This window comes from Cricetulus griseus, chromosome 5 (genome assembly GCF_003668045.3).
Source record: "Cricetulus griseus strain 17A/GY chromosome 5, alternate assembly CriGri-PICRH-1.0, whole genome shotgun sequence".
NCBI lineage: Eukaryota > Metazoa > Chordata > Mammalia > Rodentia > Cricetidae > Cricetulus > Cricetulus griseus.
In genome coordinates, this window is record NC_048598.1 from 57,327,399 (window position 1) to 57,339,819 (window position 12,421).

A 12,421-nucleotide genomic window follows, 5' to 3' on the forward strand; every position below is an offset into this window, starting at 1 on the left:
CCTGGATCATGCAGGGGTGAGATGCAGGTTCCAACTGAACAGAATTTTTGACCCTTCCATTGACATACAACTGTGCCTATTAACTTGTCAACATCAAGGCTAGCTTCTTCAACCCCTGATGTCAAGCCACACCCCATCTCATGTGCCTCTTTTCTCCCACTGAATCCTGTGTGTAATTATAGAGTATAAAGAGGTGTAATCTTTTCTCAATAAACAAACAGCCATCCTGATCCACCCTCAGATCGTATCGGTCTCCTCCTTTCCCTCAGCAACTCCACACCTCCTCCTTGGGACCTGAACCCCGGCAGGAGCTGGACTCCAGCAAGTTTACATTCCCACCAACAGTGTATGAGGGCTCCCTTTCCCCCATATGGAGCCATCATTGTTGTTGCTTTCTTTCTTCCTTCCTTCCTTTCTTTCTCTCTCTCTCTCTCTCTCTCTCTCTCTCTCTCTCTCTCTCTCCCAAGACATCTTGGAAGACATCTTCCAAGGATCTTACTATGTAGCTCTGTCCTGGCAGTCTGTGTGTAGCTAGTCTGGTCGCTGCCTGCCTCTGCCTCCCAAGTCCTAGGATTAAAGGTGTGTGTCACCATGCCCAGCTCTTACTTTCTTAATGACTGAGGTAAGACAGAATCTCTCTCTCTCTCTCTCTCTCTCTCTCTCTCTCTCTCTCTCTCTCTCTCTCTGTGTGTGTGTGTGTGTGTGTGTGTGTTTTGAGACAGGGTCTCTTTACATAGCCCTAGCTATCCTGAAGCTTACTGTGTAGACCAGGCTGGCCTCAACTCACAGAGATCCACTTGTCTCTACCTGGGATTAAAGGCGTGTACCAGCACAGCAGGCTGTAAAGCAGAATAATGTTAATGTAGTCATTTTATGCACTTCTGTGATGGCTAGAGAGCTTGAACATTTTTTCACAAGATAATGGGCTGTTTGTATTTCCTCCTTTGTGAACTGTCTCCATTTCATTAGACCGTTTATTGATTGGATGATTTCTTTTCTTATTGCTCAGTTTTATTGTTGTGTATATGTATGTGAATGTTCGTGTGTGTGTGTGTGTGTGTGTGTGTGTGTGTGTGTGTGTGTGTGTGTGTGTGTGTGTGTGTGTGTGTGTTTGTGTGTGCCCAAGCACGAGGGTGTGTGTGCATGTGTGGAGACCAGGGGTTGACGTCGGGTGTTTTCTTTTATCATTCTCCACCTTATATATTGAGGCGAGGTCTAATTTGAACACAGAGCTCACTGATTTGGCTAGTCTAGCTGACCAACTTGCCCCAGGGGTCTCAATCTCTGCCTTCCAAGCACTGGGGCTACAGGTGGGTGGGCCCCACAATGGCCAACCCCCACTATTAATGTGGTTGCTGGGCATCCAAATCTGGTCCTCATGCTTGTGTGGCAAGTACTTTACCTGCTATGCCATCTCTCTAGTCCTTTATTGCTCAGTTTTTTTGAGTTCTTTGTGTATTCCAGATACTAATCCTCTGTCATATGTACATCTGGCAAATAATTTCTCTCTTTTCAAAGACTGTCTCTTCATTCCATTAACCATTTCTTTTGCTGTACAGAAATTGGGTTTAATTTCACGAGAGTCTATTTTCTATTTTTCTTTACTATATTTCATGTGCTATGAGAAGCCCGCTACAGACGACCACTCAGACACAGTATATAGCCAATTGAAAGTGTCTTTTCCAGCTGCCTGGGACTACACTTAGGGATTCAGGTCCTAAGTGTAGGTAGCACAGTGTCCAGAGCACAGAGTTTCTGAAGGCAGAAACCATGCCCTGGCACCTACAGGGGTGTGTGGGGGTGGGGTAGGGATGGGAGCTGTGTATACATAAGCAATTTGACAGAAGCTAAGTTAGCTGGGACATCTTGACCTGGGGCTCCTAGAATAGAGTTGGATAATTTTCCATGGGATTCTCTGTCAAGGAGATAAAATTCTAGTTAAGCCTGAAATGGCCTCAGCAAGAATACAAGATGGAGAAACTTCTGTACTGTCTTGCCCTGTCACACCTGGGTGAGTAGAGTTCTATTCAGAAAGTCCTTACTATGAACATATCTTGAAGCATTTTCTCTCTTTTTTCTTTATCAGAGTCTCAGGTTTAACATTAAGGTCTTTGATACTTTTGGAGCTGACTTCTGTGCAGGTTGAGAGAAAAGGATCTAGTTTGAGTCTTCTACATGTAGGTGTCCAATTTCCCCAGCACTACTAAAGTGATTGTCTTTTCTCCAAAGTGTATTTTTCTTCTGACTCTGCTGAGGGTTGTGGCTGTGTGGGTTTGGCGCTGGATGTCTATTCTGTCCTGTTGATCGGCATGCCTTTTTGTGCCAACGTTACACTCTTTTCCTTACTACAGTTCTGAAATATGACTTGAAATCAAGAATAGTGTTAGCTCTAGGATTATTCTTTTTGCTAGAGATCACTTTGGCTATCCCAAGTCTTCTATGATTCCAAATGAAACTCAAGACTTTTTCTTTTATTTTTGTGAAAAATGGTATTGGGATTTTGATGCAGACTGCATTGAGTCTACAGGATGATAAGATACCCATTTTTACACTATTCCTTCTTTTCAGTCCATGAGCATAGGTGGTCTTTCTACCACTGAATGTCTTCATTGTCTTTCTTGAGTGTTTCACAGGCTTTCACAGTAGAAGTCCTTGGCTTCCTTGCAAGGTGTCTTTCCGAGGCAGTTGTGAGGTGCCTGCTGCTTCCAAACTGAGAAAGCTAGTTAGTTGTCAACACCATCAGAAATCGGAGAAGGATAAATTATAGCAGGAAGTATAACCCAAATGGCCTCTGTGTTGATTAAGGTGCCAGAGGCTTACCAGCTAACTGGATTACCCCACTAGGCTCTGTGGTCTTGATGGCTTCATTGCAGGGCAGAGGTTATAAGTCTTGGGTTGTCAAACATGACAGCATTTTTTTTTTTTTTTTTTATCTTCAGTTGCTGCACCTGTCAGACCCAGAAGGTCTGAGATTTTCCGGTGGATGAGGAACTCATGAAAATTGGCCTATCTTGACACAGGCAGAGTAGGGCAGTCAACCTAACTGTCCACAGTTTGTGCAGGGCCTGGAAGCAAGTGAGGTATGGAACAGTATTTCCCAGTGTCACCACAATCCAAGTCTGTACCCCATCTATCTTCTTTGGAGATCTTAGTGTCATCTCCAATAGCTGGCATGCCTGTCTGTCACAGGAAGCTTCTTTCATTAAGCATTTTAGATGCTGTATTCAGCGGATCTCTGAAGAGTTTGAGGACCATTATCTATTAAATATAACTATTTTAAACAAACTTCAATGGTTTTTAGTTATTTGCTTTAGGCTTAACTTTGAAAAAATATACAGGAAGCTAAATAAAGCTAATTCCTGTAAATAAAATACAGTGCAACTTAGCATGAGAACACATTGAAGAATTTGATCATTTATAAGGTAACTATATTACCTTATATATTAATTGCATATATTAATCATCTTTAATAATTCACAATAAATTAGTAGCTCTTTATAAGATTAGGGTTTTTATTTTTATCCCTGTTAGTTTTAGCCTTAAAAAATAAACAATTTTTGAATGGAAGCTCTTTTCGTAACAAAATAAAACTTTAAATCATAAATACAGACCACAGGGAGACTGGCAACTTTACTTTCCTGGTCTTTCATGGGGCACCTCATCACAGAATATCACAGTTCCTCGTGTGACTCAGTTTATCAAAATAGCTCTAGCTTAACAGGGTTACAAAGAACGAGGCTAGAAATACATGAAGCCAGTTTCTGTTTGTCTGACTAGACCTGAGGTCAGGAGAGACAGTCTATAGGCTGTTGTAGAATATTGTTTTAAGGTGTGTTATTTTTGTTTATGCTCTGGAACATTTGCTTAATGATGTAAGGATGTGTTTGATTAAATAAAATTTATCTCTGGTCAGGAGGCTGGGTCAGCAACTAGCTGACAGGAAGTTGTAGGGAGGAGCCAGGTGAAGAAGGGTTTATGAGGAAGGGCGAGAAACGCACAAGGACTTCTTGGGAGATGCAAAGAGATGAGCTAGGTGAGCTTCTTGCTATTCAGCCTTTCTGGGACACAGGATTCTGCCTCAACCTTTGAATCTCCATTTCTTTAGTGGGGCAGAGATTTAAATAAGTTTTCTTAGTAGCTTTAAGAGTCAGTGCCAGAGGGAACAGAATTCCCTCAGGCTTCAGCTCTTGAGGCCTAGTCACTGCTGGTAGCAGTGGAGTGGCAGTTGCTGAATAGAATAGTTGTAGCTTAAAAGGCAGAAACAATTAAAAAAAAGAAAACAAATTGGTACCCAGTGTGAGGGTCAGATATCCATGTAGAGCCTGAGAAAACTGGAATAAAGGGCTCCTTTAAGAGGCGCTGCTGTTCAGCAGGCAGTGCTAAATAAAAAATGGCAAGCTAAATAAAAATCAGTTGCAACAACTCAGGTATGGGAGTCCATAGCTAGAAAGGTTTATTGCAGTTCTTGGTCATGAACTTATGACCTGGCTGCAAGCTTTGGGCTTGGCTTTACTTTCTCACGACCTGACAAGAGAGTGGGCGGGGTCAGCCAAGAGGGCCCTGGGAGGATTCTGATGTAGTAGCTTAACAGTTTAAAGTTTTCTCGTGTGGTCAAAATAGACTAGAGATACGAAGTAAAAGAGATCCAGACAGAAAAACCTCTAAACAGGTTCCAGTGTTCTTAGGCTTAAGAAAGAAACAAAATGGGTATAGACAGTTACAGAAAGAAATAATTTAAAAAAATAAAATAGTCTTTAAAGAGACAGTAAAAGAAAAAGCCATGTAAGATGGGAAACACATAGGGAGTCTAGATCCTATGTAGTATTGTGTTGATTTTGAATTTTTTGATTGCTGAAAAGCAAAGGACGGCTGCTAAGAGACCTGGAATTGAAAGAGGGGATGTGGAAATAAGTCAGCCTAGATGTTTTAAGAGTGCCTTAATTTTAAAAAGAGTCAAAGAATGTATTTGCCAAATGGAAATCAAAAATGCTTTGGAAAAGTGGTTTTGCTTTTGTTTCCACAGGAAACAAGAGGCTGGGGATTCGTTCCAGGTTGATATGGATCTGGTTTGATCAAGGAAGACTTCCTGAAACGTTACAGGTGATATCTATCAACAACGATTATAGCTGGTCTTTCCAGGACATGGTCATTTAATCTAAAACTTTTCTACCTGGGGTCTTAATAAGCTCTGGGGTCTTAATCAGCAGGAAGCAGTCTATAGAAAACAACATCCATGGGTACTGGAGAGATGGCTCAGTGGTTAAGAGCACCAGCTGCTCTTCTAGAGGTCCTGAGTTCAATTCCCAGCAACCACATAGTGGCTCACAAGCATCTATAGCGGGATCTGATGCCCTCTTCTGGTGTGCAAGTGAACATGCGGATAGAGCACTCATATACTTAAAGTAATATTAAAAAAAAGTAACATCCACATCCCAAGAGTGGTTTGTGGGAGGCTTTTGGTTATTTGATGGGCCCCTCAAAAAGCCAAAAGAGTAAAGAATAAAAAACAATCACTACACTAGGCTCTTTGCCAGACTGCTAAGGTCTTGCTGCATCAATAGATAGGAATATCCCAGTTTCTGGTGTTTAGTGTTTGGTGCTGATAACTGTGGCCCTAATTCTTTAGCCTTCTATTTATTTGTGTTTTTTAAGATTACATATTAATAAAGACATCATAAGATAAAATATTTTATGATTTTATTTTGTAAAATATTAAAATGTCCCATGTTTGTAAGCTGTTTTATTTTTTAAATAGTTTCTTTTTTTTTCTTTTTCTTTTTGTTTTTTCAAGACAGGGTTTCTCTGTGTAGCTTTGGAGCCTATCCTGGCACTCACTCTGGAGACCAGGCTGGCCTCGAACTCACAGAGATCCACCTGCCTCTGCCTCCAGAGTGCTGGGATTAAAGGCATGCGCCACCAACGCCCTGCTAAATACAGTTTCTAAAAAAATGAAATTCTTTGTGAAAAAGGTTAAAGTCTCTCAACTGTGGGCTTCTGCAATATAAAAAAAAATTAAGTACCTATTTTACCTCAAGAAGGGAGAAACATGGCACAGTCACAATCTAGACAAGGCAAGATCAAATTCCAACAGTGCAAGCGACACGATGCTCACTGTGTGGGGTTCACTCATGACACTCTAGGCTTCCCCTCGGGGCTTAGGTCACCCCTCCAGCTCTATCCTCAGTGACACATATATCATGAAGCTCTAGGCTTCCCCTCGGGGCTTAGGTCATGTGTCCAGCTCTTCCCTTGGTGACATAGCTTGTCTTCTAGGCTTCAGCTGGCTCCATATCATTGTGGCTGTTGTTCCTGCTGGCCATCATATGACACTGGCATCTCCTAAATGGCTGAGTCTCCATTACAGATGGGCTGAATTTTCATCACTAGCGGCCCCCCCCTCCCGCCACACAGTGCCAAGCCTCAGTTGTTCTACACGTTTGCCTCTGTTCTCGTCCAGGTCACCAGCAAGGATGCACATGTTGCCTGTATCTCAGGGTACCTTTAATATTACCTATGTATAGATTTTTAACTATCAACCCCCTGCACTATGAGTTTTAAGGTAACATTTTTGTTACAGATTTTATAGATTTTTAACCAGACCCAATAACTTACAAATTTTGAAGTACAGAAAGTTCTCATAACAGTCTTACACAACTTGAGATAAGTTTATAAGTTTTATATCTTAGTAAAAAAAATTTTTTTTTGGTTTTTCGAGACAGGGTTTCTCTGTGTAGCTTTGGAGCCTATCCTGGCACTCGCTCTGGAGACCAGGCTGGCCTCAAACTCACAGAGATCACCTGTCTCTGCCTCCTGAGTGCTGGGATTAAAGGCGTGCGCCACCGACGCCCCGTCTTAGTAAAAATTTTAAGCAGTTAAATGAAACCAATAGTCTAATTTTTTTTTTGCTTGTTTTGCTTTGCTTCCTTTTTTTCTGTCACAAAATCAGGTGGTTTTTCTGGCATAGGACTGAGAGGAAACTTTAAATAAGCCTGCTTGGGTCTAGAGAAGGGAGAGTCATAACCCAACTTCAGAGGCAAAATGTGAAGCATAAAACAACTTCAATATTATCCATACCCAAGAGATATTTGAATCCCTGCTAAACTGAATCCAGTGACCAGAAAAGTCTAGAGATAAGAAATTCCAAGCCCTGATCATTGAAGCAGCCATGGAAAATGGTCATCAGTGGTGGCTGGTGGCAATGAAGACAGCAAAACCAATACCAATAAAAACAGAACACAGAGAGCTCATACACCCAAAGGAGACCAGTCAGAAACAAAACATGGTGCCACCATCAATCATGGGCCTGACCAATTTGCAACTTGGCTCCTAGTATTCAAACAACCAGAACCTGAATGGCAATGTGATGTCTCACTTTTTGCTCTGGATGGAAGACTACTGGGTCTCATTTGACCCCTCCTCATCCCAGATCCTGGATCTCAACAGAACAAGAAAATTGCTATGGCATATCTAAGGAGGCCTCCATAGATGCTCGTTGCGTTTCTCAGCATGGTAGTTCATTCTGGTAGTCTGAGAAATCAAAAACACAGCTTGGAGCCTTGGAATGTCTCAAGGTGTGCACCTCCTGAGGTGGCCCTTCAGTCCCTGAGTCCTGGAGTGAAGTTCCAGCTTTAGAATTTGGGTGGATGGTCTAATTTTGCTGGGGGCCTCTGGAAAATGTTAATCCTACTGGACCAGAATAAGACCATTACCACAATTTTTGAGACAAATTTGAAACAAGCTTTATTAAATACTGGCCAGGATGATGGACACTGACCAGGTTCATGCCTGGGATTCCCAGAGTATGGGATTGAGGGGCTTGTAAAGGCAAAACCCACAAGGCTATATACTTTACATTTTCATCTAACCAGGGGCACATATACATCCTCATGTACCTCCTACCTATTGTGATAAAGTACAAACACTGTGCAACTGATGCTTGTTACAGAAGTGAAAACACATGGCTTGTTATTTTATATGAATAGCTCCCAGCATTCCAGGATGTCATCTGTCCTTAGGCAAATGGGACTTACAGGTTAGAGGCATTTTTTATTTTATAGATCTCTTAAGCACGGTAATTAAAACTTAAAACATACATTTAGCCATCACATATCCACACTGTATACACTACCTGCCCATTAGTGATTTATGAGTACTTCCATTTATCAGATTGACTGTGGTGATGTTGTAATACTTGAACTCATAGAACACTTACTTATAATGGTCCCAAAAGGCAAGGATGGTGATGCTGGCAATTCAGATCACACACACACACACACACACACACACACACAGAGAGAGAGAGAGAGAGAGAGAGAGAGAGAGAGAGAGAGAGAGAGAGAGAGAGAACGCTCAGTGGCAGAGCATTTGTTTAGCATGTGACCCTATATAAAAAAAAGTTAGACATACAATTCATACCCTATTTCTATTTGTGGCTGGGGAGATGGCTTGGTTGGTAAATGGTGAGAATCTAAGTTCAGATTCCCAGAACCCACATAAGAAGCCTGTTCTTCTGGAAGAGCAGCCAAAGCTCTTAACCTTTGTGCCATGTTTGTTTTTAAATCAGCATTTTGTTATACGTTTTCATGTATACTTTGTTGATCCTCCTCCATACTCCTCTCCCTCATCTCCCTTTGAAATTAAATTCTTACCATGATGTTATTTTTTATGTTTAGTAATTCTCCCCTAACCTTTTAAAAGTTCTTGCTACGTAGCCTAGATTGGCATCAAATTCAAGATCCTCCTGGGTCAGCTTACAGAATGCTGGGATTATAGGTGTGTACGACCATGCCATTGCTTAAAATAACAACCCCATTCTTTTAAAGCTATTCTGTCTGATATGAATATAGCTACCCCACGCTTTTGGCTAGCATTCATCTTGCCCATCGATAGCACCACTCTGATGATCAGTCATCAACAAAGACAATGCCCCACTGACATGCCCACAGGCCAATCTGATGGAGGCAATTCTTCTCTCAAGGACCCCTCTTTTCAGATGTGTAAAGTTGACAAGCAAGATTACTTATCACAAGAAGTTTCCACCAAGATGATTCAGAAAAAAGTTATGTGTACCTAAATATATAGAGAGAGAATGAGAATGAAATAAAATGAATGCAATGTTAACAGATGAATGAGAGCAAATGATGGGGGGGGGGATGTCCTTCTGTACATATGTTTCTCTTATTGAATTGTTTGATGAATTGTTTAATGGTTGGGGGTGTCCTTCTGTACATATGTTTCTCTTATTGGTTGATGAATAAAACACTGATTGGCCAGTAGCCAGGCAGGAAATATAGGTGGGGCTATCAGAGAAGGAGAATTCTGGGGAGAGGACTGATAGAGAGGCCTCCAGAGAGACACCATGTAGCTGCCAAAGGAGTAACATGCTGGAGCATTCTCTGGTAAACCAAAACCACATGGGAGATATACAGATTAATAATTAAGAGAGAGTGAGCCAATAAGAAGCCCGAGCCATTGGCTAAACAGTTTATAGTTAATATAAGCCTCTGTGTGCTTATTTGGGGCTAAGCAGCTGTGGGACCAGGCAGAACAGAAACTCCATCTGCAAGCAAAAAGGATGTGGTATTATTCTTGGTTTTTCAGCTTGTTCTTAGTTTAATATGTTTTTTCCCAATAGAAAATTAAAAACAAAAACTGTCTTTAAAAATTGTGAAATGAAGCCCCCAAAGTGGGAGGCAATCATGTAATTTATTATACCATTCAGCCTCAGAGTCAGGAGATCGTACTGTTGGCACATATGAACTAGTTTCTATAGTTGGGCTCCTCTGACAGCATGCCTGTTGAGGATGCCTATGAGAGGGGTGCCACAGTCTTCAAAGTACTGCATTCCAGTTTAGCATGCTAGCTGGGCATCTTATAGATGGTACAGCTGTATAACCCACAAGAAACCGGTTTTAAAGGTGGAATGCTGCTGTGTGTCCCCTCTGTAGACTGAGAGTTCTTAGTGATCTTACCTGCCAATCCCTTCCTGGTGGATGTCTTTTCATGGGACACCCTGGAAAGCCATGCTGCCTGTAGTCATCACAGAGTTCATTGCTCAAGGCATTGCATTGGTTACTTTTCTGTTGCTGTGATAAGACATTACAACCAAAAGTGACTTATGGTAGAGTTTCTTTTGTCTTATGGTTCCAGAGGGTTAGAATCCATCATGGGGGGTGGGGTGGGGGAGCATGGCATGACAGTAGGAACAGGAAGCTTGCTGATAGCAGTTTCACTTCCACATAGAAAACAGAGAAAGCAGGAGGTAGGGGGTGAGGCTATAAAGCGCCCCCAAAGTCACTTCCAGTGATGTACGTTTTCTAGCGAGACCCCACTCATAACTACCCCACTAACTGGGGACCAGTTTAACACATGAACCCATGAGGGGCATTTCTTACAAAAACTGCACCCACCACCCATGACTAATGGGGCAACAGGTAAATGTTCCTTCAGGACAGTTTGCAGCAGTGTAACTGGTTCTTACGTTGGCTTTCCCTCCACTGCTGTCTCATTCTCTACTGTTTCATGGGGTCACAGGAACAGCCCTGCGCCACCAGCTTTGGCCTCTGGTAGAATGGTGGGAAATTAGGAGAGAAAACCGTACTTGGGTTTTCTTCTTGGGAGAATTGGGCCAAGATCAAGGTGTCACTAGAAGAAAATCTAAAACTCAAATGGAGAGAATGCTGAAATGCCCACAGTCCTGAGTGGCAGAATCAAGCTGGTTAAGTTGATGTTAAACATTAAGAACTCCCCAGACTCCCGTGTCTGCAACACGTGAGTTCTCCCTCATCCATGTCTTGTTATTTTTGCTCACTCCATCTCTTCCTCTCACGCTCTGCTCATTGTTTGTCTGTGTTCCTTGTTTGGTGTCTCTTCTTTGGTTCCTCTGTCTCTTTCCACTCTATCCCCCTTCCATCTCCTTTCCACCATCACTTTGTTTTTCTGGTCCCTTTATCTCCTTTCCCCCACAGTTAGTCAACGAAGTTGGCAGTCAGTCTAGCTTGTTGGACTGAAGTCCTGTTAACCTGTGTAATGCCTCACATTTGGGAGGGAAAGGCAGATCGCATCTAATGAAGGCTTTGCTGGGTAGTGGTGGTACAGGTCGCTAATAGTCACTTCACAAATGGAGAAGAATTGATGAGGGGAGGGTCAGCAGAAGGTATGAGGAGAGTTTGACGTGTGTGTGTGTGTGTGTGTGTGTGTGTGTGTGTGTGTGGTGTTAGTGTTCCATGTAGCCAAGGCTGGCCTCAAACTCATTGTATAGCCAAGGCTGGCCTACGACTCTTGATCCTCTTGCCTCTATCTCCCAAGTACTGGGATTACGGGTGTGCAGTATTACACCGAACTGTTCATCTTTCCTCATAGTTACAGAAGCACCGAGTTGTCTCTCAGAACAGACACAGAATAAGTGGCCTGGCAGCTTAGTCTCCTCCCTCCAATCTGCTCTTTGGCTGACTCATGCAAATATATATATATATATATATTTTGGTTTTTCAAGACAGGGTTTCTCTGTGGCTTTGGAGGCTGTCTTAGAACTAGCTTTTGTAGACCAGGCTGGTCTTGAACTCACAGAGATTCTCCTTCGTCTGCCTCCAGAGTGCTGGGATTAAAGGTGTGTGCCACCAATACCTGGCCTGGCTATGCAAATATATTCATTGTTCATTGTTAGGGGTGGGCAAACAGATCTGGGGGCTTTCTAGGAGACTCACGTGTGTGTGTGTGTGTGTGTGTGTGTGTGTGTGTGTGTGTGTGTGTGTGTGTGTGTGATGACCTTGTAACCCTTTGGCCTCTTAGGGTGACACAGAGCAAAAGCCAGCTGTTTGGAGGGATCTTCTTGCCACTCTTTAAAACCACTTCACGTACACACAGTCACATTTCAAGACCACTTTATTACCAAAACAAAGGAGACTGGCATTTAAATAAATTATACAAACATCTCAAGAGGTAAGGTTTGCAGCCCTCCCGGGGCAGGTCAGCTATGAAAATCTGGATTATTCTGTTCCCTTGCACCCTCCCTCCCTACCTCAGTCATGTCCAGAGCAGCAGTCTGTGTGACATTTACGTTTTTTCCCCAGGATTGCAACTGTAGAGTTTCTTCGGCCCCTTTTTTGTACCCCTGTCCCTGTGTTTCTAATCACACTCCCACCATGTGTTCTGTGAGTGTATAGTCTCAACATGTTGTCGATGCTTGCTTGCCCCCTTCGCAAACAAGCCCAAGCCCCAGGCCACCGTGAGTCAGCAATCCCTTTTAGTTCCCAGCCTGACCTGCAGGTTAATGGGATCTAGACACTTGGTTCAAAAGGGACTTATAATGTCCTGGGGCTCTGTGACTTCTTAGACTTTGGAGGAGGTGGAGTAGAGGAGGGTAAGTTGTCATTGGCTGGGGTTCTCTTCCTCCTGGAATTTGGCACTTTGAGTGCAGGGC